At 39.9% G+C, this 16,882-nt stretch overlaps 2 long non-coding RNA genes across 2 annotated transcripts; one reads left to right on the top strand and one right to left on the bottom strand.

Moving 5' to 3' along the window:
* Positions 1–3,316: 3,316 nt before the first annotated feature.
* On the bottom strand, positions 3,317–14,900 carry LOC146511688 (uncharacterized). The gene is made up of 2 exons (XR_014875905.1): positions 10,347–14,900; positions 3,317–10,292 (listed from the first exon to the last, which is right to left on the bottom strand). It is a non-coding gene; the product is annotated as an uncharacterized LOC146511688 (long non-coding RNA).
* A 430-nt stretch (positions 14,901–15,330) lies between these two features.
* LOC146511687 (uncharacterized) lies at positions 15,331–16,562 on the top strand. The gene is made up of 2 exons (XR_014875906.1): positions 15,331–15,419; positions 15,718–16,562. It is a non-coding gene; the product is annotated as an uncharacterized LOC146511687 (long non-coding RNA).
* Positions 16,563–16,882: the final 320 nt, after the last annotated feature.

The following is a 16,882-nucleotide window of genomic DNA, read 5'->3' as shown; positions in this document are numbered from 1 at the left end:
TTTATACAAGGGCAGTAGTTTATAAGGCGCAGTATTTAAATGTACATATGTACCAACTGGTGACAAAGAAATCTGCTCTTCATGCTCAAAAGTGTGCTGTCTTAAAGTGTGTGTGTCTGTGTGTAAAACACTTTCTACATCAGTGGGTGTGTGTATGTGTGTGTGATTTTCACTTCCCTGCTCTGATGAGGTGGGCAAACCACAGCCTGAAGCGTACTCTGGCGTCCTTTCCCCCCGGCCTCAATCCGCCTGCACCCACTGCTGGCCCTGGTCACTTTGCCGTTGATGCTGGTCACCCCCAGGGTGGCTGTATCTAGGGCAGTTTCGCCTCCAATGTCCATGTTCACCACAGAGAAAACAGGTATCTGGATCTCCTCCAAACTGTCGTCGTTGTCGATCGCGTCCTCGATCACGTCTTCCTCCCCGGGCTCGGTCGCGCCAGCTGCCTTTACCATGGAAGTCACTCCGCGGGTTCGTTGCAGTCTTGTACAGCGTTAAGGCCGCGTTGTGGAGGTCGGCGCTCTGTTTTTCCTCTTTCTTGCGTTTTCTTTCGTCAAGGTGGTTCTGAGCATGGCGTGCATGGCGTCGCAGTTCCGTTAGCCGAGGTTCATCTTCTCCTCCCACATATGAACTCCTCACCTCGGCTGCCACATCTGGTCTCAGTCCCCGGAAAATATGGCCGCAGAGATGGTGCTCATATGTGGAGGCGGAGGCGCCCGTCATGTCATCTTTGGGTATTCCACCATTAACTTCAAACACAGTTGTCATGCGATGTATGAAATCATCCACAGATTCCTCCTTTCTTTGTTTGCAAGCTTGAATCTTTAACATGTCCACCTTATCCGGGAAAACCTCCTTTAGCTTATCCATCAGGTGGGTTACTGCAGTACAATATTCACGGTTTTCGCCATGCTCATAGGTCAGGTGTCGTATCCTCAGCGTAGGATCAGGCAAGTGAGGTGATATTCTCCTCAGGTCGCATGGTTTCAGCTTGCCTGCCACTGCGCGTCTAATTTCTTAACCTGTGGGACGATATTCTTGGCAGAAAATTAGGAGCTGCTCACCGAACCTTGCCCCCGACATGAGAGGGTCAGGTAGATGACTTGTGGCGTCAGCAATGTCCGATTGTGTCCAGGGTCTGTGAACTAAAATGGGTCCCTCGGGCCCTGCCACTTCCACCATCGGGAGCTGCAGGTCTTCTCCTCCTGCCTGTCGCCACTTCCGCATTCTCCGCACAGTCTGGAGGTTTTCGACCTCCTCGCTGCTGTCTGCACTCTCCGTATCGTCCCGCTCGTCATCAGTGGGACAATATTCAGGCTGATCCGCGGCAAAAGGCAGGACGTAATATCCATGGCGGCTGTCCTTACTTCTCCACTTTCCTCTCTCTTTCCTCCATCCCTGTGTTTTCTCTTTCATCTCTCCAGCTCGCGACGCGCTCCGTGTGTGACTGTGCGCTTGGAGGGCCTCTCTCGGCCCTCTGTTGGGTCTGAGTGTCATTTTTTCCGCTTCCTCCTGGCGGGCTTGCCGCTCCTCAGTCGCTGAACTGGCGCTGGCATCTTCTGGCGGTGAGTCGTGTGGTGCAGAGCGGGATATGGGGGGAAAGGAGTCCAGGTCCGCATCGGCTTTCAGGCTCTGCAAAACAGCCTGTACTGGGGAAGCACAGACAGTGCGTGAACAGGGAAATGATGTTTTGTTCTCCGTGTTATACGGAGGTGGAAGAGGCGCTGAGGCAGATTCTGCATCAGCCTCCCTTCCACACACTTCTCTAGGTAATTCTTTCAGAGCTGCTTTATTTTCTCTCCTTTCTGCTTCCCTCATCCACATTTTCAAACATTCCTTCTCATCGCTTACCCTACGCAGATCTACAGTCCTAACTTTCCCTTTCTTCAATAATTTTGCTTCTTCCTCCCGCAACTGTTCCTCTATTTTCTTTAACTGGTTAACACTCAGCGATCCCTTTTCAGGAAACCCGTTTACTTTTTTCCACTTAACAACATATTTCATACACCCAATTCCCCATTTTTTAACCATACAGTCAAATATTGAGTTTTGTCTCTGGCCGCCTGGTGGAACGTCTGCCGATCTACTGGATCTAGATCCCATTTTACTACACGAGGCGTACCCCGTGAGGCCCTTGCCTTCTACGGACCAAGGAGCGAACACCGCCACTCCGTGCACTGTAGTACACGGAAATGGATTTCGACAGTGTACCCGAGTTGCTGTCCCTGTGACGTACTTGGACCGAACACAGGTCTGGGCCGGCTTCTCCCCAACAGCGCGCTCGAGCCAATGTCCTTGTGATGGGCCGTACCCAACACAAGCCTGGGGCCTCACACCACCAGGTTTTTCTCCCGGAGACTCGAACTCCGGGGTCGGCAGGCGTTCTCCCCCTTTTTCAGCCAGACAAAAAACTCTCGTGACTTGTATAAATGGTAGATACAGCTCACCGTTCTGCAGGAGTTTCCCCTCGATTCGTCAAGGTGATCTCGGTGGTCGCTGAAACACAGGCTCCGCAACTCTGCCTTTCTCTTTGCTTTAAACAGCTGGCAGGACCGAAGCGTCTTGTTACCTCGGGGTGATCAGCCGTCACAGAGCCGTCCTTCAGCGAGAACACTGGATCACCCTGCTCACAGCGCCAACTGTTGTGGAAATTTCAATTACCAAGTCCTGCAGACACGATGAGTTGTAACAACACCTTTATTTCAGCTATCTCATGCATAAGGAGGGACGTCAGTCAGGGGGCACTGAAAGTCGTCTCTGACAATGAACAGTTCAGGTCCTTTTTATACAGTCACAGAACAAAAGGCTTTTACAGTTTCAGTTCACACCTTGGCTCTAACCAGACAGACTCTCTACCATCTGTGTGAATCTCCCCCACTCTGGGGTCAAGCCTTCCTGTGTGAGCTTCCCCATCCTGGGAGACATTCACCAGTTTCTCACTGTCTGTTTCCCAGCGTGAATAAGGTGTGAACCAGACATACTAAACTAAGTGACATGAAAGCATTTCATCAGGACAATACATTAAAGAGAAATCCCACCACCCATACTAGACTAGGTAACATGAAAGCAAGACAATACATTAAAGGACAATACACTAAAGAGAAATCCCACAACAATCATCAACACCTCTGCGTGCACGGTAAGCAAACTGGAGTGGGTCCATCAGGGGGTCAGTTGCTCTTACAATGTGCTGTTTTATGATGTTCTCCATGGCCTTCATCACCAGGGAGGTGAGGGCCACAAGACGAAGATCATTCAGAGACTTTGGGTTGTTTCTTTTGTGGATGGGGATGACGGTGGAGTGTTTCCACAGCTGGGGGACGGTGTGACTGTCAATTGAGATTTGAAATAGAGTCCAGAACACACTTCCTAGTTGCCCTGCAGTGCCTCAGAACTCGACTGCTGATGTTGTCAGGGCTCCTCTCCCTGGTCCTCCTGAGGGCTCTCACCACGACCAGGGAGAGGAAATTTCTGATGTAACTTTTTTATTGTAGCTAGACATCGATAATTATAACCGATTATTATAATGTACTTTTTTTTATCCTTACATTACCGATTGCATTTTAAGATGGTACTGTTAGACAAAGACTTCCAATTTGTTTCTTCAATTTGTCTTCTTTCAAATTCATGCTGCAGGGCATGCAGAACTGAGTTTGCAACATATGTCAATGTGTGCCAAAGGTTGGTGTCATGGTTCTCATTACATCCGCAGGTTGACTGCAAGTTGACTGCAGTACGCTTTGAGGCACGATGTAATATGCAGAATAAATTATGCATTTTGAATTCCTAAGTTGAATTAGGTTAGAGGGGTATAGTGGTTAGAGGTCAGAAAGATAGGATAAGCTGTGCAAAACAAAACCCAAAAATAACCATAAAAAAAAAAAAGTATGTTCTTAAGGGGATCGGGTGGGAGTGTGAGGCTTTTTGTGCCCACTATAAAGACAAATTAAATGCATCACCACTAGATTAATTCTTGGTGTTAAAATCCCAGTAATTATGGTATAGTAGAGTCAAATTGCAATTTCAGCTGCAATTTTGTCTTCCAACAATAATTAATAAAGATAATCACAATAAAATCATTCTGTGCTGCATTCTGTTTTGCAATAATGCTCCTATTTTGCCTTTTCAGCACATCATTTTGTCTGTACTTTCAGTGCTGTATTAAAACAAAACAATAATAGTTTTTCTTTTTTTAAAAAGAAAAGTTTATACCTTTTATAACCTTTAGTAAATCTGCTGAGCATGTTGGTACCTCTGTGTTCCATTTAAGCTATAACTAATACTTCAGCTCACCTTTCACTTTTTACACTATGAGGTCTGGCTGATGGATTTTGTGTTTTTCCAAACTGTGTCATGCCTCTAAAAACAGGCAAATAACTACTAGGTAGAGGGCGGGAAAATATGGTAATCTTATGGATGCTGGCTGTCAAACACTATATATGGAGACTGTAAGGTAAACAAAGGGAAAATTACATGGGATTCTGAATTCTAATTGAGAAAGATTTCCTTTTGATGTAACTTGGGAGATCTGAGAACTGCTTTTTTGAGCTAATTACAGAGCCATGGCAGAGATCTAATTAGAGTGATGCTAATGAGTCTTGTTTATCCTTATCTGATGCCAAAATGAAAATGGTTAAAAGTGAAAGAAAAAAAAAAAAAGGTGCCGACATTAGCATCTTGCCAAGTGGGATAAGAAATGTCAGCAGTTTTATTGTTTTCAAGTGATGGAATTACATAGTAATTGTGTTTCATTTTACAAAATCCAAGCAAAAGCTTTCATACAGGGTACCTTCGGGAAACACATTCTTTGATTACAACATAGGGGTACACCTGTAAAATGTTATTTTCCTTAATTAATTCGTCACGTCACTTACTTCTTAGAAATAACCTTAATAATAATAATAACAAACACAACATGCTAGAATTGCATTTTATAAGATATACGTTATTTTATGCATTCTTTGGATGAGAAAATAAAGAAATAATAATAAAAAAAAAAGTAATTTCTGCTTGTTTTCTCTCTCCACAGCCCTGCTACCATTTATGCAGGTTTTTTTTTATGCAAGTATGTGATAGTGGTTTCATTTTAAAAGCCCTCAGCAATCTGGAAGATAACTGCTGCCAGTTCTCAAGGGATCCTCAGATCAGCCATAGCACCAACTCCCTGCTCTGGCACCAGTCAATTTGAACTTCATGACTTCAAAAGGAAAGTTTATATTCTCAATGACCTTGAGCAAACATGTGTCCTGTATAATGAAAGCTCACATTTTCATTATAGGGAAAAAGAATTGTGAGATTTGAGGCTAACACATTCAACTTTATCTGAGGCTTTAGAATGAAAGACATTGCATCATTTAACATTTGATTCAGCAAGTTAGTAGTAACAAAAATGAGTCACAGCAAATATAATAATGAATATATACTTAGAATAGTGAGCAAGACATTTTCAGTGCAGTGTTCAACCTCATAAAAACCACCCCTACTGCTACTGATATGCTATTTAGATTATATCATTAACCTTGATCTCTGAATCCACTCTAGAAGTTGGTAATTTATGTCTGTAGGTGGTTTTAATAGTGTTTTCCACGAAATATCTAAAACTTTAATATAAATCAAGTTGTCAAGTCTCCAGGCTAGTGCCATTAAAAATAACACAAACCGTACCATATCGAACAAATACAGATGTGCTGCATTTAAGTGAAGCTTTATGAGTGTTAAATTGATAAGATCATTAACTGTCCCCTCATTGGTGCTGGAGAGGATATCATTTCTGTCCAATGTGCTACAGCCATTTAGGACATGACAGACAGTCCATCATGTGCTGATCCAGGAAAAAAAGGGGATGTGTTTTGCTCAAGGCAAAGTAAACCGCAATATGAAAAAGTAACTATAAGAGAAGAAAAAAGATGGGGGCTACATGTTTGTTTACAGGACTGTTCACTATTCTCTGTTTTTATACAGTTTTCTTAAGAGTTTCTCTGACAATGCTATTACAAACTTTACTTGAGTAAAGAGGCAAAATGATTTACGGTTTGCATAGAGCTGAGAAGCTAAAAAATTCTTGCCATCTTTATGCTGGAGTAAGATATGAACTGCAGTGATTTATACAATGGTTCCTCATGGGTCTCAATAAATCAGAACATCCAATTTGTACAGGAGTGAAAAATGTACAATACACTTGGCCATTTCCCCTAACAGAGCCATGTGGCTACTATGGCTATAGAGAGATTACAATGACATCCTTTACACTTTGGTGACAGCTAACCCGGACACAGCCTTGATGCTCTTCTAAGAAGGTGTCAATGCCAACATAAGAAATACTTTATGAAGGTGAAACCATTACTTGACAGAAATTGCGTGTGTGCGTGTGTGTGTGTGTGCGTATCAAGAGGAGTGTGAGGTCTCATCGACTTGGTGAATGGTGGGTTGCATACAAGATTTTGGGGAACCAGAGAAACAGCAGCTCTCATATATCATAGTCAGCGATTACAGGCAATAAACATTCATCTTCTTACCCTGTTAAAGCGATATTTTAAAGTCAATGGATTAGGGCAGAGCATGCTTGTAATCACTAGCAGAAGGTAGAAGATAAAGAGTCACATCTTCAACTGCCTCCAATTAGAAGAGATATACCACCTGTCAGGCATTTAGTTGTGCTTATCATATCACTTACATTCAAGACTTTGGGAATCCAAATCTGGGGTCATTTCATTAAACTAGAGGGGGAAACTTTAATATAAGTTATCACCATCACTAGGTTTTCATGTATTTGGTGGAAATAGAGCATCACTTGGTGTTCTACAAGTGTATAATTATTCAAAAAAATAATGTGCATTCTATTCAGTACAGCCTGACAAAGAAAAACGACCAATGTTGCATAATAAATATATGCTGTTTATCATGTCTAAGCAGCCGATGATTATCACAGCATTATCAGCCTCACCGTTATCGAGCAAAACCCCCGTGGTAGTGCAATGCTCATGTAAGGGATAGTTTTTTGTTTATTTCTCCTCATTCTGAACCGCACCGACTTCAAAGCTGTGAAGATAAACAGGTCTAAAGCACACACTTTCATTTTTCCTGTGATGTTATTTAAGCAGTTTGACATATAAAATGCAGTGCAAACTCTTTGAATCAGATAAACTGTGAGGCCGTGAATTATCATTCAATATTGGTATACTGGAAAATACTCAAAATGTCTCAGTTAAAAGTCTACACAAAGCTTGTGTGTGAAATTAGATATATATATATATATATAGTTTTTCCAATGGGTTTTTCAGAAAGTGATTAGAGTTACTTTTCATTAACTGATGAAGTGCTCGGTAAAGCCACTTTTACTTTATCTCTCTTGTGCACACAAATCTCCTTTTTGAAACACCCTAAAAATCAGAAGGGAAACATTTCCCACCAATTCTATGAACAGGTGGAGTAGCCTTCCAGCAATAATGCCTGCATCTGGCATCTGTATGTTAAGCAAACTGCCAGAGCCTGCAGACAGATGGAAGCAATGAGGTGTGAGAAGCATTTTTGCTGACAAAACAATTGTTTTGTAAGGGAAATGTGAATATAATGCTGTATGGAGCATGAAGTATAATAAAGGACAACTTCTACTGTATATGCATATTTATTTCTACTTCATATATCTTAAAGGCAACAAATAAGCAGTTCATTGAAAGAGTAATGCATATTTTTCCGATCTAGTCTAGGCATATATGCTATAGCAAAACATTTCATTATGTATGTTATAGGCTAGCCGTAAAGTAATTGTGTAAATATTTTATTATTTCTTTTTTATTCATCACAGAGACCCAATTTTCTTCATGGGTTCTCTACATATGCCCCAGCCCACCCATAAAAAAAGACAAATGCAAATTTGTTAACCTAACACAGAATTCAGTTCAGAATTAATTGTTCATCTCAGAAAATAATATAAAATTCACACTCAAAGTTTTCCACAGAAATGCCTGTGACTGGTTAAATTTGCCTCAACAAATCACAAAGAGAAGCAATCAATTTTTACATTTAAGAGCCTCAGCTGAACATCATTTTTAAGACAAATACACACAGACAAACAAAAATGCTCTTTCAATCAAATTACTTCAAGTTATGTTTCACAGTAAATTGTTGAGTTTATTTTTCCAGTACCCACTTCCTCTTTCCTACGCCAAACATTATAATAATAAATATTGTCTTTGGTTGCAATATCTGGGTGCAGCAATGCAGCTGAAGAAATTATGTCCTTGCTATGGGGGAATGATGGGTTTTCTCTATATTAATACTTAACTTTATTATGCTCCACCCTAAGGTGACCTATGTTATCATGTGGTGTATATATCATATTGTCCCTAAGTCTTCACCCCCCATTTATCATTAGCCATAGGTGCTCTAATTTAACATTTAACAAGTTTTTGGTGATTAATAAAAGCATTTGTTATGTTGCTGTACTCAACTGGTAGGTGCAAGCTCTTTAAATTGTATTTTTTTATATCCTAAAATTTAATTGTTGTTGTTATTTCTAGTAAAAAAACAAATTCAGAAATTATGTTACACTACTTCATATTATTGTTTTTGATTAAGATGCCAAATTACAGTTATTTATTTGCATCTATAAACAGAGCACACATAGGTGCATTTTATTGCACCTAAATTGAGTTCTTGGCTCAGTTTTCTGTTATCTATTATGTGTGTCACATACAGGCAACTAACAGACAACTTAGCAGAGAACCAATTTTAAATTGTATCCTTAGGCCTTTTAACTAGCGCCCTGTCACAAAAACACATATTTTTCCCAGTTCTTTAGCTGAATCTAATAAAAATAAAAGTACCACTGATGACACAATTTGACAGTCATACAATACTATTTTTTGCACAACCAAGCTCATTTGCAGCTGAAAATATGGCATAGTTTGACATGGTCTACTGTTTATCCTTTAAAAATCTGAGGAAGCTGGACAAGTGGAGGAGAAAAGACGAAATTGCAGGCCTAAAAAAACTACTTACAGCACATAAACAGAATCCAGCAAAGAACAATCTGCTGTTCACCAAAGCCTCATCAGAAACTGTTTCAGAGGAAGTTTGACTGCCAAGAAGCTAGGATAGGAAAGAGTAGAGGAAAGACATACCAAATACTACAGGAACTGTGGTCACTGGGGAAGAAAGGTGGTATACCAAACATTGACTTACAAGCTTGTTAAAACTGTACAAACTCTATTTTTGATTTACTGTATATACTGCATTTCCATTTATATTTGCATATTCCATTAAATCACTGCACCTTTTTCCCATTTTCCTAGCAAAATATTAAGAAATGGGGGTGACTCAACTCTTAAGCACAGTACTGTCACTTCACATTCAGTCTATTAATTGTTGTACATTCATTGCAGAAAAGTCTTAAATGTTACATACATGGTACGATATAAGTCCTAGAATTATATGCATTTAAGTTTTTAAATATAAGTTAAAATTTGATGCAGGCCAAAGTGAAACAGCATCATGATCTCCTCAATGTCCAATCATTACACCGTCTACGAAAACAAATCCTCGGGCACTTCACAGCATCCTGCATACACCATCCCAGTCTTAATGTGCTCCCTTATGAACAAACACATTAGTTGAGCAGTAGACAGGCCATTTATATTTGATGTACTGTCAGTGGTTCTCTCCTTTTGGTGAACATTTACACACATTTTGGTCTTATTACAGTGGCCACTTCTCCCCTGGGAGATTGTTTTACGGGACTGTGATGGCAAGGTGGCCGACAGGGCCATTAGAGTAGCAGTGAGGGGTCTGGAGGTTGGCCAACAGCTGCCTTGCCCACACTCTCAGCTGTTTCTACAGGCCCTTACACAGCAGGGGGTTCTCAAGTGTCCCTAATATAATTGACACAAACTCTAAGGCTAATGGAGTTGCGATATAGCAATTTTTAGAAAGATTAACACTTTAGAGGTTTTACAGTTATGTTAGAATAAAGAGACGACACATGAACACAGAGCTGGACTGAGAAAAAGGTATATGGTTAAAATAGGGCTGTTCGATATAACGATATATATCGGATGACTATATAAAAACATTTATCGTTTTATTTTACGCTATCGTTTGTTTCGTGGTGTCGCAAAATAAACTGTTTACGGCAATATTTTTTCATCGTTTTGATGGTCACTGTAGTGGCTATATTAATTTCTTAAAGTTCTCTCTTTCTCTTATATTTAATATAACCACACTACGGACAGACAAGCGCCTGTTTTTATGCGTTGTCGTTAGCAACAACGACGGTAACACCATCGCGTATCCGCCTGTTTATGTTCCACATAGACCTTTCACAATAAAGCTCAAGATCCTGTTGAGACTTTTCAAAATAAACTGAATCATGTGAAAGAGCAGATTATTTACAGATGAGAAGTAAAAAAGAGCCGCCAGGTGCTAAAAAATAAACCTTAGACTCAAACGTTAGAACAGGCTTTTCCCCGCAGCACACCGTGTAATAAATACTCACAAAGAAAACGGCGGCCGTTACAACTTATGTCTAAAAATGTATAGTTTCATGCATCTGTTAAAACACTCGACTCCAGCTACATGACGCGCAGCTGGAAACACTTCCCGCAAGACGAGCTGCAGGAGATTCACAGAATTTACAGAAAATGTTACATTTTTGTGATTTATATTGTTATCGGGACGATAGAATTCTTATATCGGGATATGAGATTTTGGTCATATCGCACAGCCCTAGGTTAAAAGCATTGACGCTGCTGGCAACAAGATGGATACAACTTATACGCCTGTTAGATCTTTATAGAGTAGACTGTATAGTCTAAAATGGTAAATGGTCTGTATTTGTATAGCGCTCTACATTTAAAGTACATATTTTTAGATTGTTCTAAATATGTGTTTCATTAATTAAGAATAATCATTGGCATGGAGTACACTTTGATCCGTAATGATGGTGCTCAACTTTATTAAATCCATGTATTATTACTGCTATCTGTTAGAATATCAAAGGGTAGATATTAAGCAATATGAATACTTCAAATGTAATTTAACAGACATGAGTTAATGATCTAATCTGAAAATCTAAATGCATCTCCTCACAGGATATTACATTTTGCACTGAACTAGTTCTTTCACCCCAGGAATAGGTTTTCTAAAGCCCAGCCCATTCCAAAGCACAAACAGGAGGTTTATTCAGATCCAGGTTATAGTTGAGCTTGACAAAAAAGCAATACACAACAAGGTACTCATTCATCACTGAAATGTCCTTCGGCACTTTCCTATTAGAACCTGTCAGGTGGGCTGGGCTCATTATTACATCATCATAATGGTGTCATCCTTGAACTTCATCAGAGTAATTGCTGCAATTTGTCACTTTGAGAGAGATGTCCCTGTGAACAAGCAACTGTATACAAGACTCAAAATGTAAACCACGCGTGCAGTCTTCACAGAAAAAATGAACTCTTCTGCTTTGTCGGTGTTCTTAAATAAAAACATGAATTTCCGAAAATTCTTCCTCAATCTGTGGCAAATATTGCTGTTATGACATATGCCGCTGGTATCGCATGGTGTGTTATTTGCACCTTAAAGCACCAGCCAGGGGTTGGTCTTGATTTCAGTACTTTAAAAGTCACTAAATTAACAACAAAAAAAGAAGAAGAGAACCAAGCTCAGGGAGGGGCAACCATCTGACGTGACCAGAAATACAAAAAGAAGAAGAAGAATGCATCACTAGCTGCTTTTTACACAAATAGATTAGCTGCTAATGTTCTAAAAAGAGACACACAGAAAGACAATCGTGGTTGTTAAAGTCTCATGTTGCTGCTCATTTCAAACAAAAGAAAGAAAAACTGTACCATAATTAAATATAGTCATTCAATTGGGGCAAATATCAATGAATAAATGAATATCAAATAGGACAAAGGTACTAGTACTCTTAAAGAGTCTGTGAAAGTTAGATGGGGGATGATAACATAAGCCACATGTTCGTAGGAGAGTTTTGCTTGTTTCCCATTTTTGGGCTTTTTGTTTTGCACATTGTTTCACTTTCTTTTTGTTTTGAATCATTGGTCAGGGAAAGGTACCAAAAACTGCTTTGTTTGCTCGAGGCACCTTTAAACTATGTGTTTGATTAAGTAGAAGTGTGGGATTTAATTAAAATACACATTAACCCAGCATATTGAAAAATGATGCTTACCCAGCGCTTTTAAATCTGATGCCAAGCAATCCTTTACAACCATCCACATGTGACACTGGGATTAAGACGCGTCTCACTTTTGCCATAACCTGGTACATCATGTGTAAGTACACCATATGCATATTAATGAGATGCAAGCAGCTTTGGCTAAAGAGTAGTACGATACAACTACCAGCGCACCACTCTCTTCTACCCTGCAAACAGCTGGCTGCTGGAACATGTGACACACTTCTGATTACACACAGCCAATTGATGTATTGCTAATTAGCACAGCTCTGATGCCCCTTTTGAGAAACAGCAGACACTAATTAGTCTATTATTGATGTTGTTTCCTATTACTTAAGAAATATATATCAAACAGTTGCTTAGTTCTTAATGTGTTGACTACAGTAAAGTTGATGTATACATTAAGGGCAGAATAACGTACCATGTCCACGATGTAAGGGAATACTGCTTTCACACGTTGCTATGATAACATCTATTTTTCAATTTTAGAAATACATGAAGTAACCTATTATAATCCATTTGTGAGCTTGAAATAGCTCAGTGGTCAGTGATTCTAACGCACTAACAAGGGGTAAATGGAGGGAGCAATAATTGTCACTGAGGGACCAATGGGCCTTTTTTAAACAAAGCTACAGTGACAGGATGCTGTGAAGTGTGCAAAGGGAAAACGGGGGTTACATGCACTCAAAAAACCCATTTAGATATTGCCCCCTGTCACCAAAAACACTTTAGAGCTCTCAAAGAAAAATAAATAATAAATGCTATTGGAAATAGACAGCTGCTAAGCCTCCTTCCCCTTTAAAAGGGCACACCGAATTAAATGCACACACCTAATATCGTTAATGCATTTTAGACCCCTCCTCCTTTGCTCTAGACATGCACTTCAAAAAGAGAATGTGAAATATGAATTAGAGGTTGGACTAGCCAAAAAATCTTCAATACTATACAGAAAATGGTATTACACTGAAAATGCCACTGACATATTTGAATGACTGTTGAACATGGCATCAAACATTTAAAAATACATTTAACAACATAGCATTTTTAATTAAGTTTAAGGTATTTTACAAATTGTCCTGTTTCCAAAAAAGATATGATTTAGAAGAATAGGGGGGAAAGGTCCAGGACAGATTAGACTGAAAAGCTACAGAGACTTGTCAGGATGTTTTGTTCCTTAGTGGGATTTTTAGTGTCTCTAGAATTTCAGATACATGTACTACTTGTTTTCTATGCCAGCTGTTACTTTTAAAGCTTCAGTCCAAAAGACATGGCACAAATGTTTTCCAGATAGGAAAGTTTCTACATGCCAGGACAGGTTGATGTAATGTAATCTGACAGTGAGGACGAGCTAAACTGGAGGCGTGTGTTTAAACTTGCTATTATGCCACTGAGGGGAGCATTTGAAGGGTGCTGTCCATTCTTTACTGCCCAGAGCTGCAAGGGCCAAAAATATAAAATGAGAAATATCTTTGTAATTACAGCTTCATTTTTTTTTTACATTTCTTTAACCTTGGTAACAGCATTATTATTAAAAGTTTCCCTTGTATTTGATTAACTTTAAAACAAAATCATGACTGTGTTGCCTACTAGTTGCCTAGTAGCTGGTTCGTAAAGTTGGAAGCAGCATTTTAAAAGTTTGCAAATGGTTAAAAATAAGGTGTAGTTAATTATTATAAACATTAGTTGAATGGCTATTGTAACGTTGTAGCTGAAAGTATGAATAGGCAGGTGAGTTAGCAGTTTCCACATGCTTTCTTTTACTTTTACTAGCTGTGTTAAGGCACCAAATGTCCTTGCTTTGGGTAAGGAAAATGTAACAAGGTTGGGTTAAAATGTGATGAGTTGGGAGTGAGACTGGTAGCACTACTGCCTTGGTACATGAGCCACGGCACCAATCATGTGCCCATAAAAAAGTAAAATCCACACTATAAAACCAATACAAGTAAGATTACTATTAGTAAATATTAATATTTATTGAAGTTTAATTATCAGTCATTTCACCATGAATGGGGAACAGTTAATACGAAAGGGTTAGGCTATCCGTTTAAACTCAATAATGCAGTAGATGCAGGGCTTTGGATGTAAACATACGGAAATGTATAAAGAAACAGAAAAAAAACATGTATGCTACGTTTTGCAATATTAGCATATTTGCATTACTGACATATACACTCACTGGCCACTTTAATAGGCACACGTTTTAACTTATCAACAGTCCATTTACTCAAATATCTAATCACCCAATCAAATGGCAGTGGTTCACTGCATTTACCAGTGTCAACACAGAGAAGACAACCTGCAAAAACCTAGAATCAGAATGGGAAAGAAAGGTGATTTAAGTGACTTTGGATGTGAAACAATGCTGGTCTGAGTATTTCAAATAACCATGTCTGGAGCTTAGAGAATCATCCACAAGAAAGAATTATATCCAGTGAGCAGTGGTTCTCTGGGTCAAATTGCCTTGTTTTGCCAAAGATCAAAGAAGAATGGCCAGAATGCTTCAAGCTACCTGGAAGGTAACAGTAATCACTTGTTACAGTCCAAGGTATGTAGAAGAGCATGTCTGATTGCACAACATGCTGAACCTTGAAGGAGATGGGCTACAGCAGCAGCAGACCATTCTTCATCAAAGAACAGGAAGCTGAGGCTACAAATCCACACGGACTTGCCAAAAATTGGAAATCAGACACCTGGAAAGATGTGAATCTCGACTTCTGGGATGATAGGTTCAGAATTTGAAGTAAGCAACATGAAAGCATGGATGCATCTTGACTGTATTGGTGGATCAACCTTGTGGTGGTGTGAAAGTCTGGGAGAAATGTTCTTGGTACACTTTGGCCCCCCTGACACCAAATAAATGGTAAATGGCCTGTATTTGTATAGCGCTTTTACTAGTCCCCCCTAGGGACCCCAAAGCGCTTTTGTAACCCAGAGTAAAATCTGTTTCCTGCACTTATTCCTGCCATTGAATGCATCGCAGGTACATGACTCCAACCACATGACTTTGCTCAGCCAATCGGACGGCATGTGGGTCATAGTAAGCCTGTCCCGGCTTCCTCCTGTCAGATGCGTGGAGGCAAGCCAGGTGACAGCTGTTGCAGGTTTGTATTGGCAAACACTTGCTTTTCCCGTTTTAATGCTTCTTTTAACACCCACTAACTTATGCAACTTAGATGCTGATTACTGTGAGCCAGAGCCATAGTGTTGTTGTGCACTGAACAGAACGGAATTGGTGAGTTTGAACTTTTAATTGATTGTTTGTATTGCTACCAGCTGGCGCTAATTGGTTGCTGCCGGTCCAAACAATTTGATTTTGATTTGACTGATATTTGCTGAATAAAAAATGCTGTGAAGCTATATAGTATGTATATAGCAGTTGAAATGTTTCAGTTAAATCCTTATTGGTTAAATATACTGTTTGTTTATTTATTTGTGTACACAGGAACAAGAATAACTTAATGTTTTTAGCTTAATTGGCTGACATTTTTGTATTCTTGTGATTTCTTATTGGCCTTGTTTATTTAATGCAGGCCAGGTGAACCCTTTTCGGGTATGAAAAAGGATGGCGAGCCAATGAGCGGCTAGGAGCAGGACTCATTCTGCAATTGAAGCTTCCACTGGTTGGGTAGGAAGCTATCAAAGACGACGCTCTGTCCCCATTTTCCAAATATACTGATTTCCACACTCATACACACCATTCCCCCCCATTTATGGACAATAGCGCTTGGACATCTCTCATGGACATTCAGATAAAACTCATGGACTTCAGTGTGGATCAGTGTTTTCGATGTTAACATGTGTTGTTTATGGGGAACTGTTTTCTATATTGCTTGGTATAAGCCAGAAGAATTTGCTTAGTTGTTTTTGTGCACCCTCACTGGGTTTTTGGTTAATTGAATAGCTGCAGCAGGAGTGATTATTTAAGTTTTCCTTTTCTTTTCTTGTTATTTTTCTTTGGGGTTTGGTTAAATACATGGTACCTGCAAAAACATTTTGTGTTGTGTGTATTTATTAATTACTGCCCATCAGCATTCCTAAATCTTCTGATTAATAATAACCATAATACTTCACTCAATACCTAGCCTGTATTGATTCATTGGCGCTTCATCAGTGTTACACTTTACACACCCAGTCATCCACCCATTCACACACTGGTGGAGGCAGCTACAATTGTAGCCACAGCTGCCCTGGGGCAGACTGACAGAAGCGAGGCTGCCATATCGCGCCATCGGCCCTTCTGGCCCACACCAGTAGGTAGATGAAGTGTCTTGCCGAAGGACACAACGACCGAGACTGTCCGAGCCGGGGCTCGAACCGGCAACCTTCCGATTACAAGGCGAACTCCCAACTCTTGAGCCACGATCGCCCCGATAAGCATCACAATCATGAATGTGAGTGGCAAATGTTGTGCAGCAAAGGATGCCATGAACTCAAAATGGACCCAAATTTCTGAGAAAACTTCCAGCGACTTGTTTAATCTACGCCATACGCCAATTACGGTAGTCCTGAAAGCAAAGTGGGATCCAACATTAAACTAGCAAAGGAATGCCTGATAAAGTGCACTGAATACATGTGCACTTTTTAGTACTGGTGTATAAGTTGTTCCACATACTTTGTCCAGTTTCAACTGGCCAATCTAATTCAAACATTTTACTCAAACCAGCCTTTTCTACTATCTCATTCAATATCAAAGTC

Source organism: Neolamprologus multifasciatus, chromosome 9 (assembly GCF_963576455.1).
Source record: "Neolamprologus multifasciatus chromosome 9, fNeoMul1.2, whole genome shotgun sequence".
In the NCBI taxonomy this organism is placed as follows: Eukaryota; Metazoa; Chordata; class Actinopteri; order Cichliformes; family Cichlidae; genus Neolamprologus; species Neolamprologus multifasciatus.
This window is presented reverse-complemented; position numbering and strand designations above follow the sequence as displayed.